This window comes from Danio aesculapii, chromosome 2, assembly GCF_903798145.1.
Source record: "Danio aesculapii chromosome 2, fDanAes4.1, whole genome shotgun sequence".
Taxonomy (NCBI): Eukaryota; Metazoa; Chordata; class Actinopteri; order Cypriniformes; family Danionidae; genus Danio; species Danio aesculapii.
The window spans coordinates 52,960,512-52,978,337 of NC_079436.1; positions in this window are offsets into that span (position 1 = coordinate 52,960,512).

Genomic DNA, 17,826 nt, shown 5'->3' on the forward strand with positions numbered 1-17,826 from the left:
TGCATGCATCTAAATCTGACCAATCAGATGAGGTCTTTACAACTGTATCCTTATCCCCGCCTCTTTAGTAGGTGCTGATAGGTGAAAATAAACACTAATGCTGGGAGAAAAGAGAGGAAAACAACAACAGCCAATAAGAATCAGAATTTACACCAAGGTTTTCAGTCATTCATGGTGTTTTAAAGTTGTGGTGTAACAGACCACAAATCTCACGGTTCGGTTTTTGAGTCACGGATCAGACTATTTTTGGATTGACAATAAAGGGAGGAGACTAATGTCATTTGTTTCCCATATATTACAAAAATAGCAATGCAAGAAACTTTTGGTTTTAACAAGCCTAACTTAGAGACTTAGAGCCTGTAATTTTAAGAATAATAAAAATCAAGACATAACCAGCCGAATAAAAAAGGTAAATATGTATAAAATATATGTATAAATCTAACATTGGAATCTTGTACAACACTCTATATATTTTTTGTCTCATTCTCAATTAATGGTTTAATAATTCACTCATAAAATGTCATGTTGCAGTACTCGATGTATTTTGAAGAAGTATTCAGTGACATATTTTTGATGGTTGTTTTTCGCCACCTATTGGTTAACTAATGTAATTGCTACAACTTTCAACAGCCTCAAGTTGCAATAAACGGTGAACATCAGTGTTTATATCTGTGCTTATTCCAGTGCTTCTGTGTTGTTTGACTGTTTGTAATTTTGTAAAAGGGTGTTTGAACTGAGATCCTGATCATTTATTGTTTAATTGTGCATCTCTACAATAAATGGATTAATCCAGGCTAAATAAGTAGTGATAGAAAAAACCTTTTAAAACTCAAGAAAGCATGTAGGTGCCTATACAACTTCTGTCATCATTATAGTTTATAGTTTAAAACAGGAAATATGTTGGGACAATTGTTTTTGTTTACATCCCTCAAAATGCTCAAAATGGTCTATAAGCACGTTAGCAAACTTGGCTAAATACACAGTAGTTACGGTTTAATTTAATGACGATTACTAAAGGCCCGTGCACACCGGGACGTTTTTTTGCTCGTGTTTTCACATCGACGTTTAACGCCTCATGACTTAATAAAGGGCGCCAATGTGCTCATGCACACCAACGTGCAAAATGGCAGACGCCTCATGCTCGTTTTTTTTGTTTTGACGTGCCACGTCAAAACCTTCTCCACCAATCAGATTGGCACTTTTGTTCATGTGCACGGAGCTGCTGAATTTACAGTAAACGGCACTTGGAGGCGCTCAAGTGTAAAACTGTCAATGCGAGTGCACATTGAAGAAGATGGCCAGAGGCTATATGAACATGGAGCTCCTTTTTACACTAGTGAACAATAATCATTTCTTCACCACTAGAGCTGGAGCTGCTACTTAAACCATCCATGCTTGCTCGAATCGCCAGTAACTTTAACAACAAGCATGTCAACTTTTTGTCTTCTTCTTCTTCTGTGTTACAAGCAGGTGTCAGAAGCTTAAAGTTGTGTAGCGCCATCTAACGTCAAGGAGTGATTCTGCGTACTCTTCTGCTCGACACCAGTGAAAATCACTCACTAGTTTGAATCTGGAAAAACGTTTTGGGAAAACACTGATGATAAACGCAAACGAAAAGCGTCCCGGTGTGTTTGAGCCTTAAGAAGTGATAATATCCAAAGAAAACATACTGTTAACACCTATTTCATATAAGCAAGCTAGCAAACGTGGTTAAATATAGTTACTATCTCCTTTAATGGAGAATACTAAGAAATTGTTAATATTTTAAATAATATATAAAGATGACATGCTTTTAATAAATATTTAATTTAAGTTAGCTAGCAAACTTTGTTAAATATACAGTAGTTACTATGTCATTTAATGGAGAACACTAAGAAATGGTTAATATTTCTAATAATATATAAAGATGACATGCTTTTAACAAATATTTCACATCAGTAAGCAAGCAAACTTTATTAAATATACAGTAGTTACTGTTTTCTTTAATGGAGAACACTAAGAAATGGTTAATATTTCTAATAATATCCAAGGATGACATGCTTTTAATTAATGTTTCATATAAGCTATCAAACTTGGTTAAATAAACAGTAGTTTCTATGTCATTTAATGGAGAACACTATGGAATGATAATACTTCTAATAATATCCAAAGATGACATCCTTTTAACAAATATCTCATATCAGTAAGCTAGCAAACTTCTCATTTAATGGAGAACACTAGATATTGTTAGAAATATTAACAATTTCTCAGTGTTATCCATTAAAGGAAAAGTTTGCTAGCTTACTTCTATGAAATATTTGTTAAAAACATGTCATCTTTGGATTTTATTAGAAATATTAACAATTTCTCAAGGATGACATGCTTTTAACAAATATTTCATATAAGTAAGCTAGCAAACTTGATTAAAAGTACAGCTACTGTTTCATTTAATGGAGAACACTAAGAAATGGTTAATATTTCTAATAATATCCAAAGATGACATGCTTTTAACAAATATCTCATATCAGTAAGCTAGCAAACTTCTCATTTAATGGAGAACACTGAATATTATAAGAAATATTAACCATTTCTTAGTGTTCTCCATAAAATGACATAGTAACTACTGTTTATTTAACCAAGTTTGCTAGCTTACTTTGACTATGACATATTTGTTAAAAACATATCTTTGGATTTTATTAGAAATATGAACAACTTCTCAAAGATGACATGCTTTTAACAAATATTTCATATCAGTAAGCTAGCAAACTTGGTTAAATATTCAGTTACGGTTTTCTTTAATGGAGAACACTAAGAAATGGTTAATATTTCTAATAATATCCAAAGATGACATGCTTTTAACAAATATTTCATATAAGTTAGCTAGAAAACTTGATTAAAAGTACAGCTACTGTTTCCTTTAATGGAGAACACTAAGAAATGGTTAATATTTCTAATAATATCCAAGGATGACATGCTTTTAACAAATATTTCGTATAAGTAAGCTAGCAAACTTGGTTAAATAAACAGTAGTTACTATGTCATTTAATGGAGAACACTATGGAATGCTCAATATTTCTGATAATATCCAAAGATGACATGCTTTTAACAAATATTTCAAGTAAGCAAGCTATAGCAAACTTGATTAAAAATACAGTTACTGTTTCCTTTAATGGAGAATAATATAAGAAATGGTAAATTTTTCAAATTATATATATATATATATATATATATATATATATATATATATATATATATATATATATATATATATATATATATATATACACACACACACACATCATGCTTTTAACACACTCAAAAAATTATTTTTGCTGCTTGTTCAAACTACGCATTTAAAACGAGCTCAAACAACACAATTATTGAGATTTTTTGGGACAACTTAATTTTTCTATGTTCAGTCCACTTAAATGTGTTACATTAACTTAATCGATTTGTGTTGGGACAATATGAATTAATTGTGTGGAACCCTGCATTTTTTACAGTGCTGACATTGCAGTAATTACTGTTTACTTCAATGTGTCAACATTTGTAAACATGACTTTGTTTTCAGTGCTATCATCGCTTCCTCAAGCTGAAAAAAACAAGCCAATCAGATTTGATTTCTTTGCAAATATGCATTAGCGAGTGAGTATATGCATCCACACATTTGCTGGCCAGTGTTTTAAACGTTGCCACTGGGGAAGAGATTAATCACTGGGAATTGGCCTAACACCGCACATCAAATCTAAATCCAACACTAGCTCCTGCCAAACAGCGTGTGGATCAGCGTGCCAAAAACCAGCCTCATTTCGGCCGCTTGATCAACCTAGATTGATGCAAAGACAGAATGTCTCGTTTGTACAAAATCAGGCAGCCGCTCTGGCGCAGTCTACCAATATACAACTCTGTGTGCATCCCAGACTTGTGTTAATGTAAGTTCATTTATTCATTCATCTCCCTTATTTATCAGGGATCACCACAGTGGAATCAACCTCCAACAATTCCAGAATATGTTTTACGCAGCGGATGCCCTTCCAGCAGCAACCCAGTGCTGGGAAACACCCATACACTCTCACATTCACACACACACACACACACTCATACACTACAGCCAATTTAGCTCAATGCACGAAGTCAACAAGGATAGTTTCATAATGTGATGCACGCATTGAACTGACATCGCAACATATACATGAATTACAGGTCCAACCTGAAAAAACCATGTAGTGGTGAGTGTCAACATTATCCATATTTGAACCTTATTAATAGTAACTATGTGAAACTAAAGAAACTTTAATGGAATAACTGATTAGCCCTGCACATATTACTCATTCACACTGATAACCATTTAAAATAAAACATTTAAACATACATTTTTTAAACATAAAATGGTATATATATATATATATATATATATATATATATATATATATATATATATATATATATATATATATATATATATATATATATATAATTATTATTATTAACAGAAAGATTTTATCATCAACATGTTTCTATAGTTTTAATAACTCATTTCTAAAAACTGATTTCTTTGATCTTTGCCATGATGACAGTAAATATTATTTTTCAAGATATTTTTCAAGTGACATTTAAAGGCTTAACCAGGTTAAGTCAACAAGTTAGGGTAATTAGGCAAATCATTAATGATGGTTTGTTCTGTAGACAATCAAAAGAAATATTGCTCAAGGGGGGCTAATAATATTGACCTTAAAATGGGTTTAAAACAATTAAAAACAGCTTTAATTCTATCTGAAATAAAGCAAATCAGACTTTCAACAGAAGAAAAAATTAATACTGTGAAAATTTCCTTGCTCTGTTAAACATCATTTATAAAATATTTTAATAAGAAAAAAAAACACGAATAATTTTGCCTTCAACTTTATATATACAACTTTTATATACATATATATAACTATTTTTTCATTAGATACTTTTTTACTTTTACTCGAGTAACGTTTAAGATTGTTATTTTACCTTTACTTGAGTAAAAAGTTCTGCAAGTACTTGTACTTTTACTTGAGTATAGATTTTAGATACTCTAGCCACCTCTGGTGATCTATAATGTGAAATGGGACGAGTTTGCCTCACTCATAAAAGCAGAACACGCAGGATTCAGCACATAAATTCATAAGTTACTCCCAAAGTACATGCAAGTAAGTAGCTGGTGAACTTAGAGAAAAATAGACTCAACTTTATAGTTACTTTCACTGTGTATATCTGATTTGAATAAAACACATCGGCAAATTATATTTCGATAGATTGTTAGACTTCCTTGTGTGTTTTACGATCTCTAAATGTATTACTTTAATAATACTTGTGTGTATTTACATGTCTAAAACATAAATGCTGCATAATTGTGATAATATGACAAGTCTTCTCTGGCTCAGCACCAGCCAATGCTCCAAAGCTCAGTTTGAATTTTTCAGTTGCTGCTCTAAGTGTAAACAGGCTAACGCTAACACCAGGGACTTTACGGTCCTCACTTCAAAACAAAAGTGGAATTCTGTAGTGATTTACCGTGCTGTTGAACTCATTTCTCCTCATCCCTGTCTATGAGGCACCGAACTCTGTATCAGAGCACGAGAGAGAGCGTGTTCACTCTGCTCACCACTCAACTAAAGTGTTTTTTTTAATAATCAAACGTCCCCGTGTTGTGCAACACAATGAACCGATCATGAAATTCGTTGCAAACGCTTTTAGTAATCGATTTTTATCGATTTAATCGATTCGTTGTTGCAGCCCTAGTAGTAAAGCAGCGGTGGTAGAGTTACTTTGCATTGCAAGACTAAAGATTATGTCCTATATGTCATATGTCACTCGCCTTTTTTGGATCATTCATTTGTCCATCTGTTGTCATGTACAGCTACACTGCAAAAAAGCTTTTCTTTCTTAGTCATTTCCTCTCGTTTTCAGTCCAAATAAGTTAAAAAAAAATCTTAAATCAAGACTCGACAAGAAAAATGGCATGAGAAAATAAAGTGATGCTTAAAACTTCTGTTTGAGATTATATTTCATTAAGATTATTTTTCTTACCCCGTTGGCAAATAATTTAGCTTGTTTTAGGCAAACAATCACTAAATTTTGAGGTGTTTTTTCCAGAAAACAGGACATAATTTCTTATGCTACTTCATGTGTCTATGTATCTTGATTAATAAATGTTAAGAATAAAGGGTTGAAAATGAATGGGTTTTTTGTTTCATCGATTATTCGGAAAAATAATCGACAGATTAATGGATTATTAAAATAATTATTAGTTGCAGCCCTACCGTAAAGTTGAATTTTCATCATCAAAAGTCGACAGAGCAGACATCGACATCCCATAATACAATTCACAACTGTAAATAAGCTGAAAACACTTTGTGAATCACAAATATGAAAACTGTTCATTAACAGATATTGTTTACAGTTTTTATAAGTGTATCAAGCTACAGCTACACATCATGCTACTGTTTCAGAATAGCTTGGCATGAGAAAATAAAGTGATTCTTAAAACTTCTGTTTGAGATTATTTTTTACTAAGATTATTTTTCTTACCACATTGGCAAATAATTTAGCTTGTATTAGGCAAACAATCACTTAATTTTGAGGTGTTTTTTTCCAGAAAACAAGACATAATTTCTTATGCTACTTCATGTGTCTATGTATCTTGATTTTAAAATGTTTAGATATTTGGATTGAAAACAGGACAAAACTACTTAGTTTATTTTATTATTATTATTATTATTATTATTATTATTAGTATTATTATTATTATTATTATAACAGCCCATGATGAGCTTTTTTTAAAAAGGGTTGAAAATGAATGCGTTTTTAGTTTCATCTGATTCATCGAAAAAAATAATCGACAGATTAATGGATTATTAAAATAATCGTTAGTTGCAGCCCTACCGTAAAGTTGAATTTTCATCATCAAAAGTCGACAGAGCAGACATCAACATCCCATAATACAATTCACAACTGTAAATAAGCTGAAAACACTTGTTCATTAACAGATATTGTTTACAGTTTTTAATAAGTGTATCAAGCTACAGCTACACATCATGCAACCGTTTCAGAATAGCTTCCCTAACGCTGATTGCCTGTAATGTTCATCTAAAAAACAAAACAAAAGTATTGCTAGTAATTTTGTGCACAGAAATCCTTCAAGCGCTCTGAGTCACGGTCAAATGTGATTTCTGAATGCTAAATGTGCTTTCACTTTTTTGTTGCTCTCCAAATTAGATGCACAATCCATTTAGTACAGCTTACAAGGAGCAGCAGCTATGAACCATAAAAACCGGCATGATAATAAAGCCGTGAATGTGGTTTGTTCAAGCATGTATTTGCTCTTTCCTGCTCCACCTCTGTGAACCTTCGGGCTGCTGACGATCAGAGTGCGTGTATAATTGGACCCGTAGAGTATTGCACATCTCCAGAACGAAACATTCGTCACGAGTGGTCAAGGGCAATGCTTTCGTTAAAAAAAAAATAGTAATAATAATAATAAAAAAACACCTATCACTCCGAAATGCATGAGCGTTTCAGAGGTGAAGCTGAATGAGCCACTGATGTTGTGTGCTTTCCAGGTGAGGAATAACAATTGGCCGTTTCACATGAGGTCAGACATTTTTGCATCAAACCTGCACAACAGGCGCCGCCGGCACATATATAGTCTGCTTGTGTGGAGCTCTGGGAAATACAGTGCAACCTTGGACCGAATAAACAGCTCTGTTAGCTTTCTGCACCGCTCTCAACCTCTTCCTCTGTTCTCAAAAAAGTCCTTCTACTTCATGACGTTTATTTTTTAATCATCTGTAACTGTTTATTTAAGGTGTTTAGAGTAAGAGTCGTAATATAATTATTATATTATGGCTCTAAACACCCCAATAATTATATTATAACATATTAATAGCGCTCAAATACATGTACAGCTTACATATTTTGATGTTAATTGTGTACATTCTGCGATTTCACCCCTACTTCTTTGTTTGTGATGGTTTGCTCCCTTTATTAGACTGTTTTAAGAAGTTAAATTGTTCTCTGATGTCTACATAGTAGGTTTATGGCTTTGGTAAATTAAAAAACAAATCTCCAGAAATGATTTAATAAGCTCCTTTATTACTCCATAAAATACTCCTAGAAACAGAAGGTCCATATTTGGTTTGTGTCGTCAATATTAATGAGCTTCGCTCTGGTGTGCGGTTAGGGTTAGGGCTGAATACAAACAAATATAAACCCAATCAGAGTAACTTTAACCTATTTTGCTCACCAGATCTGTTGTAGATAAAGGCTAACCTACAATTAGCTTCAATTAAACTTGACAAAAGAGAGTGAAAGAGGTGTATGGGATTGTATTTTGAAGCTACATTCAATTCAGCGTCTACATCAGGAATGCTCATTTTGGTTCCAACCGACAACTGCCGCTCGTTAACCGAATATTGACGGTTAATTGGTCAGATTAATATTAAATTATTATTTTATTTAAAAAAATTGACCACCTATTTTGTCATTCAATTATTCATTTTCTTTTCGGCTTAGTCCCTTTATTAATCTGGGGTTGCCACAGCGAAATGAACCGCCAACTTATCCAGCGGATACCCTTCCAGCTGCAACCTATCACTGGGAAACACCCATACACTCTTATTCACACACATACACTACGGTCAATTTTAGCCTACCCAATTCCCCTGTACTGCATGTCTTTGGACTGTGGGGGAAACCGGAGCACCTGGAGGAAACCCACGCCAACACGGGGAAAACATGCAAACTCCACACAGAAATTCCAACTGACCCAGCTGAGGCTTGAACCAGCGACCTTCTTGCTGTGATGCGAACGTGCTACCCACTGCGCCACCCCGTCCCTATTTTGTATATGAAACATTAAATATTGCATTTTAAAATACTGATTTTACCATGCGAACATATTACCAACAGAACATCTTCACGCACCTGCAGTGTTTCCAACAGCATAGAAAAAAGCACAAACTGAATAAAAAATAATAAATAATAGGCCTGCCCTAAATATTTTCCACTTAAATGAAAAATTTAGAATACAAAATGAAAACACTGAATAAATACATAGCTTCTTGCTATGTATTTTTTGCCGTCAAATAAAAATAGCAGGCTACCTCAAATCAGTCGCTTCAGGGAAAATAGGCCTATGCATTTAATTAATGCTCCGCTCTAGTTTTTATATCACAAGCCTCTGTCAACATTTTAATATAAGTCATTAAAGCTTAAAGGTTGTGTCTTGAGAATCAGATTTTTCCTTAAGCCGCCTTTCCACTGCATACGACAAGCGATAGACCAGAAGTCTTTAATTTCCAATCGAAAGTAGTCTGTGAGCTGCGTCGAGTTCCGATCATCTCCGTGTGCAGAAAATTTGGATGCAACTTGAGCTGCGGATACACTGAAATATTTGAACTCCTGTGACTAGAGCACATGCGACCGGCCGACCGGATGTGATGTATTCCAGTGTTGTCCAAGCAGGTCAGTGCGCGCGAGATGAGAAATAGTAGTTTTTTTTTTCGTTATTTTTTGTAATCAGAAAAAAAGTCTATATTAAAAAACATTTATATTCATAAATGAGAAATAAAAAATATTATTTTTAATATCTTCACATTCCCTACAAATTTTTTAGAGGTCTATGAGTTTCTAGTATTCATTCATTTATTCATTCATTCATTCATTCAACCATGATGAATGCACGGAAAATAAAGGCTCTTTTTGCACTTCATTTTAGATGCCACGAAAATCAGCTTCTCTCCCATGGTGCACCTCAAAACTGAAAATTCTGTGCGATTGCCACAAGGGGGCGTATTCTGACAGTCGTGTGCAGTGGAAAGGCGGCTGTGAGGGTTGTGTGCTTTTATGTCTCTCACTCGCGGTCCATGTGCGCGCGCTGCGTGTGATGAAAGACAATGATGAGGCTCATATGTTGACTTTTTGTAAAAGTACAGGCTACTATAGCATATAACAATGTTGTTGTTTACAGATGATATTGCATTCATTTGCATACATTTTTTATAAGCTGTAAAACGAAAGCCTCAGTTTCGTGCGACCGATCACACCGAACAAACTTTTCTGTTCCAAACCGTTCCAAGGCGCACCATACTGCGTTTTGTTGACTAGAAAAAAAAAAAAAAGTGCAGTGCTCTTTTCTTATGTCACTAGGAAACGACTGAATCAGCTGCGTATTGTGTGCGAGTGTTGCTGTTAATGTTGTTATAATTGTAATATTTAATAATATTGTGATTTTCAAGATATGTAAAGGAATGAATAACTATGCTAATAGAATAATAGCTATGAATAACTTGAAACAACAACTAGACTCTCCTCCATCTTTAAAAATTCACCGTAGTCATTTTGACAACACAAACCCTGCTGTCACCTCAAGGGAAACCCTGCTTCTGCTTTCATTTGACTGAAGAATGAAAAAGCGCAAAAACGCGAGGCGCGCATGGCACATGGGCACTCACGGCCATTAGTAAACCATTCAAAAGATGCACTTCTCAATGCAAAAAGCTTGTTCGCTGTGATTGGCCCCTTTTGCAGCCGAACTTTAACAATATATTAGATTATATTTTTTGATAATTTAACTGATACCATTAATTGGTTAAAAACGCACCCTTTCAGTTAACGGTTAATTTGAGCATCCCTAATCTACATATGTTTATTGAAACATGCGCATCAAATTTCACAATAAACAAGATAAATTAATGAAAGATGCAACTAATCATACCTTATGCCTCTTCCGAGTGGAGATACGTGAAGTTTCACAAACTAATTTCGAGAGTAGCACGTGAGGCTGGTTTCTCATCGGTAATCAGTAATAATTCAATGAAGTTGATCCAAGCTTACAATAAATAGACAGATTTTACCCCACTGCCTTCGATTTGGAAGATTCCGCCTTCCACCCCATCTCCTCCTATTCCTCCCTTTTCTAAGGGGAGCTCTCGAGACCTACCTGATATCGGACCTCCTTTACATTCATCAGGCCGGAGCCTTGGGCTCAATTATCTCCGAGCTCAGGGTTCTCTCCCAGGACAGCATGCCAAACTTGCTATTAACGCCAAGCATATCTAAGTGTGAACTCTTGAAATAAATGTATTATCTGTAAATCTTGCATTTTGCATCCTGACGCGATTTTGAACATGCCTTGTGTTTTCTTTGCCCACAGTACACACAGTAAACTATTTGGGGCTTGCATTTTAAAATAAAAGTCCCACATACATAGTGAGTGAAATATACGCTTAAAATAACCAAGGGAGGAAATTTATCACTGTTGTATTAATAAAAAATGTTTGGCTTATCAAATGCATCCTGAGGCGTGCATATTAAGGATGTCAGAGCTTTTTTATGATCTCAGAGCTGAATATAAGTCGTGTTCTCTTGCTGATGTGGCTGCTCTTCAGGTCCGGATAAATGACCTAAAGTAGGCATACATGCAAATGGGGAGGGCATGGGAATCTTGTCACAGTTTGTTTTCACAGAGTCTTCTGATTGGCCCATTGTGCACCAGGGTTTTACATTCATGGAATTTACATGAGACCGAGGAAACGGTGGTGTCTGATGCTCCTTTCCATATACTGATCTTTTATTATTCTACTATGTCTTGGTATACCCAGATTTTAAATGCAAAAGTGAAAGAAAGATGGAGCAACACAATTTTTTGACATTAAGTTTATCGTTATACTGTATGAAAACTAAGGAAACATCTTTAAATGTAACAAACCAGAGTCAATTTATTGCTGATTTTACTGACTGATTTCCTGAAAGTACATTTGGAATGTTCAATTGATCATAAATGTCATCACGGGAATGTGAAACTGTATGCAAGCTTTTACAATCACGTGAAAAGGTTGACCTGAACGCATGTATTTCCATCTTCTTTGTATTTTCAGATAATAAATCAGCCTTGAATGATGTCAAGTTGAACATAAATAAATGACTTCAGCTGTGGACTACGTGGGTTCTTTTTAATGGGAAGTTTCCTTGAGATTTGAAAAGCATGTGATTGCTAGTGGCGAGATGACTATTTTCACAATGCATGCTTAACTGTTTTCAGTTTCACAAAACCCTTTTTAATTAGAATCCAGCATTATTTGAGCTTTAACAATGACTTTTTAGAAATCCATTTGTATAGTTGAAAGTATAAAGTACAAAGATTTCTGTCTTTAGTTGTCATTCATTCATTTTTTTTACTCAAACAAAATATTTTTGCTGCTTGTTCAAAGTACTTATTTAAAATGAGCTGAACCAACACAATTCTTGTTTTTTGGAGGGGACAACTTAATTGTTTTATGTTCAATCCACTTAAATTTGTAAAAAACAATGAAGTCAACAGAATTGATTTTTCTTGGGATAACATGAAGAAATTGTGTGGAACCCAGCTTTTTATTTTTTTTACAGTGTTGCATCAGTGGATGTGTGTAACTGAACTGGAGAATTAATCATATTTCATATATCACACAGAAACAAATACAAGCTCTTTAAATAATAGCTCACATGAAAGATAGCAGCAATACATTTTTGGGTATTTATATATAATATCCTGGTAACTTCTAAATATGAACAGTCAGAAAACGCAAAGCTGACAGAAACGAAAACAGCTGGACTATACAATAACCTGTGCATTATTCAGTCACAAGATGGCACCAAACAGTGAGAAAATGCAAAGCTGACAGAATTAAAACAGCTGATGGAGTATACACTAACCTGTGCATTATTCAGTCACAAGATGGCGCCAAACAGTCAGAAAATGCAAAGCTGACAGAAATTAAAACAGCTGATAAAGATTATACACTAACCTGTGCATTATTCAGTCACAATATGGCGCCAAACAATCAGAAAACGCAAAGCTGACAAAAACAAAAACAGCTGATGGAGTATACACTAACCTGTGCATTATTCAGTCACAAGATGGCGCCAAACAGTCAGAAAACGCAAAGCTGACAGAAACAAAAACAGCTGGTGGAGTATACACTAACCTGTGCATTATTCAGTCACAAGATGGCGCCAAACAGTCAGAAACCGCAAAGCTGACAGAAACGAATACAGCTGATGAAGAGCATACACTAACCTGTGCATTATTCAGTCACAAGATGGCACCAAATAGTCCGAAAACGTAAAGCTGACAAAAATGAAAATAAGCTACATTCATATATTCTACTCACAAGAGAGTGCCAAAGAGTCAAAAACAGCTACTTGAATGACAAGAATATACATATGAATGTGGATGTAACTATATAGACTTAAAAGTATTCACTGACGGTCAAGGTTGTTAACTGGGAATAACATACCTTGGAATGTTGCGATTGACCAAACAGAAACGAGTATTCCAAACTGCCATATAATAAATAAATAAATATTATATATATATATAATGTCTTTCAGGTAGTACAATATACGGTTAAAGCATTTATTATTAAATCCAGCTCCACAGTAAATGACTTGAGGCTGGTTAAGTGATTATTTCATTTCATCAACCTATTATTTTTCAACTGTGTTGAAACATGCTTCTCCATTAATATTTAAAAATTTTATTTTGTCGGCACAATAGCCCAGTGCTTAGCGCACTGACATACGGTGTGGAATCGCTCCGGGCGTTCCGAGTTTGAATCCTGGCATGTGGACCTTTGCCGCTCATACCCCCCCCCCCCCCCCTCCCCCCCCCTCTCCCACTTCACTTCCTGTCAACCTACTGTCCTGTCAAATAAAGGCAAAAATACCCTCAGGAAATAATAAATTTAAAAAGCACATAATATTAATGATAATAATAATAATAATATTAATAATAATTCCTTACATTTCTGTAGCACTTTTCTGGGCACTCAAAGCGCTTTACACATTGGGGGGAATCTCCTCATCCACCACCAGTGTGCAGCATTCACCTGCATGACACGACGGCAGCCATATTGTACCAGACCGCACACCACACACTAGCTCATTGGTGGAGAGGAGACAGAGTGAAGAATTATGATATGGGATTATGATATGGCTGGAAGGCCATGAAAGGCCCTTTTTTTTCCGGAGGACATTTCAAACGACCACAGAGAGACCTCGGTTTAACACTGCATCCGAAAGATGGCGCTCACTGAGCAGTATAGAGTCTCCGTCAATATACTGGGGCGTTTGGAGCCACACAGACCGTTGGGCGCCCCCTGCTGGTCTCACTAACACCACTTCTGGCAACCACCTAGCTTTCCCATGTGGTCTCCAATCCAGATACCCTGCTTAGCTTCAGTGGGCGGCCATGCGAGAGTGGCAGAGAGCTAGCTGTCAACTGGCTATTCATCATCATAAAATAATGTTCCAGTTTGTGTTTTAATACTGGATTACATCTGAGACTTGTCTGGATGGATCTCCAGGGAAACTATTTCTTTCATTCGTCAGCATGTTTACAACAAGGTTGTAAAAAAGGAGGAAAGTTTTCTAAGAATAAATGCAAACAAAAGTGAGAGCAATAAAACCCTTAAAGGGATAGTGCACCCAAAAATGAAAATTCTGTCATCATTTACTCACCCTTCAATTGTTTCAAACCTTTATGGCTTAACAGTTGAACACAAAGATATTTTGAAAAATGTTGGAAACCTGTAACCACTGACTTCCATAGTTTGTTTTTCCTACCGTGAAAGTCAATGGTTACAGGTTTTTATCTTCCTTCAAAATATCTTCATTTATATATTCAACTAATTAAACTCATAAAGGTTGACCCAATTGCCATCATTCCATGCGGTATGTGGGCCGGATTTAAGCGTCTGGTGTGGGTCGGATTTGAGCCACATGAATTTTGCTATCTGGGTTAGGTTAAATTATTTTAAATTACACGTCCCATCCATACCCAACCTTAAATCATACCTGAACATTGTCTAACAGTTCCAAATAAACTGTTTTGTGTGACATTCTCATAAAATCTCTCTGGTTTTGAAACTAATGTCTTTATTCTTAATTGTCCTTAGCCCTGGCAATTATGTTTATCTATTTTGTATTATTATATTATTTCCTTTCCTGTTTCTCATCCGTTTATATTCTTTAGCAGCCAGTCAATATTATTCTTTACGTCTATGGAGGAATGAGTTATTAAAGATAGAGAATGTAACATCACATTCATCAAAATACGTTTTATATGCATGTAAGGCCACCGGTCCGAGCAGGGCGCAAGCCGGCGATACCGGCATAGGAGACAAATGCTCTGAGGAGGCTAAAGATTGCAGAACAACGTCTGTCGCTGGATCCGAGGAGTGAGGTTTACACGATCTCCAACTGGCTTCCATTACATAAGGGCAAATATAAATGACCAAGACATCATTTACTTACTTTACTCATACTCATTTTATTACTTATGTCCAAGACATTGATATTAATATTAAATGCTACCTTTGTGCCTTTATTAGCTCTATTTAATGGGTTAAAAATCTTACATTATTCCATCTCCACCTGCTGGTGAAAAAGCAGCTGGCGATCTTCAATCTGCAATCTATTGCTTTTCCTGCAGTTCCCGGATGTAATGTCGAATTCTAACAGTCGAATTTGAGCCACTGAATTTATGGAAGCGAATATTTGAACTGAAATAAAATGAACTGAAAATTACCTTTTAAATATTATACATCGTATTTTTAAAGGGTTTTGCATATTTTGCAAGTGAAACCTGGAAATTGAATATGAATTGTTGAATTTACAAGTACGAAAACGTGTTTGAAATATTTTTAGTTGAAATATTCACGGCTTAAATAAACAGCTATGTTAAATTTTAGGACCTAAAAATACAAACCCTGCAATTCAAGTCATTAAAATGCAAGAACTTGTTAATAAGGTGTATTATTTTTTTTCAGTTTGTGTAATTCAACAAGCTTTTTAATTCAATACTTTTGGCATTGATTTTGTTCCATATACCAGGCTGTAAACACCTTTTTTTCGGCTGTAAAGTTGGCCATTCTAACAGTGGGCTCAATTGCAATTTGCTCTATTATGGAGCCAGGACTAGCGGAATTTTGATGAATTGCAATACTTCCGTATTGGCCTCCCTGAGGGAGAGCGGGAGGTTGCCGCTTGCTCAGAACACACAAAGTTATCATTTACTTACTTTTGCTTTGTTCCAAACTAGTTAGGAGTTTTATTTTCTTTCTGTTGAACACAAATGAAGATATTTTGAAGAACTACTGACATACATAGGACAAACAAATACTATATAAGTCAGTGTTTTCAACATTCTTCAGTATGTCTTCTTTTGGGTTGAACGAAAGCAAAAAAAGGTCAAAAGTGACTAAATGATGACAGATTTTTCATTTTTGGGTGAACTATCCCTTTAATTATAATGTTGTCACGTTGACCCATAGTCATTTGTTAAAACCTTTCTATGACCTTGTGGGAAGAAATGCTTATAAACGTCTTACCTTGTCACTTCTTGATTTACACACCCACATGCCCTCAAAGGTGTTGTGAATTTTTTTCTTCAGTAGAACCAAAATGTACATCTGTTGGGTTCCTTTGAGAGTCAAAATGCATATCAGGTTAAGCAAAGTTAACACCAGTTGTCTTCCGATGATACATCAAAGTTTTATGAAGCAAATCAAGTGGTCTGTGCAAGAAACTGTGCATTATTTACAACAGATTACCTTTAATCCTTAGCCACAGCTAATTCAATTTGGTTCCTTTAAGGATCAGTATGAATCAGTTCACCAAAACGGACTGAATCATCTCAAATAGTTTGTACTTTGCACAAATCTACAAGTCTCGTTATCAAAACTCATTTTTAAGATAGTTACTTATATTTAAACGTAACACTGTCAATATACCGGTAGACGATCACAAAATGCGTAATTGTCCGCTCCAGCCGACTTGCTTTAACATGGCTGAATTGAGGAAACGATTCCGAGTCGGACCGATCGATTCGGTGAGCCAATGATTCAGCGCATGCGTGAATTGAGCAATTCAGCAGTTTTTTTAATATATGAAACGTTTAGATGATGGGTAGTTTATTAACTTCATATGCATTAAAAAATTTTAAATAATTATTGGGTGCTTTAAGAATGTTTGTTTTCATTTTATGATCATGCAAACGAATCGAGTCAGTTGTTTGAACTGTCCGAAAGAAGCAGCTCGTGATTAAGAGTCTAATTCACCTGTTTGACGAAGGCTGTGGATTAAAATTAATGTTATAAACCAGGTGTATAAATATTATTTTTACCTAGAGACTATGTTTATGATTGAATTAAAAGAGAGTGGGTACGGTTGCAACATGGGGCAGTTGCAACAAGGCTTTTTCCTCCATTCAGGAATGAGCTAGAGTGATGATATTCATATTATCAGTTAGACTTTGCTTCAATCATAAAGAAATCAGCTACATGTAACCATTCCTTCAGTATAAAACTTATTTTGATGTTCAGAAAATGTACATGCTTTTTAATCCGTTTTTGTGAAACATTATTCATTCATATAATTTAAATCCTTGTTTTCTTAGCTTCAAATAGCTATCAAGTGTTAAAGCTATAGTATCTACCTAGCGTAAAAAGTTTTATCATGGTTGACAGAGTAAGGACAGTTGCAACACTCCCCAATTACACAATTCATTTAAAAGCTTGTCATATTAACAATTTTACTTTTATTACAGTTTGAATCCTTTGATTAAATCATTTTATAGTAGAATAAAAAAGGTTCAGTCAAGATTTTCAGTCCAAATATTATTTGTTCAGTTTTTGTAGGCCTGATAATTGACCAAAACATGGTTGTTGCTTGTTCTTTAATAGTTTGTATTTTTTATGGTCAATTTATCTAATTTAACAATTTAACTAATTTACATTTAGTTTGTTTACTAAACAATAAAAATAAAATCCAACCTGTTTT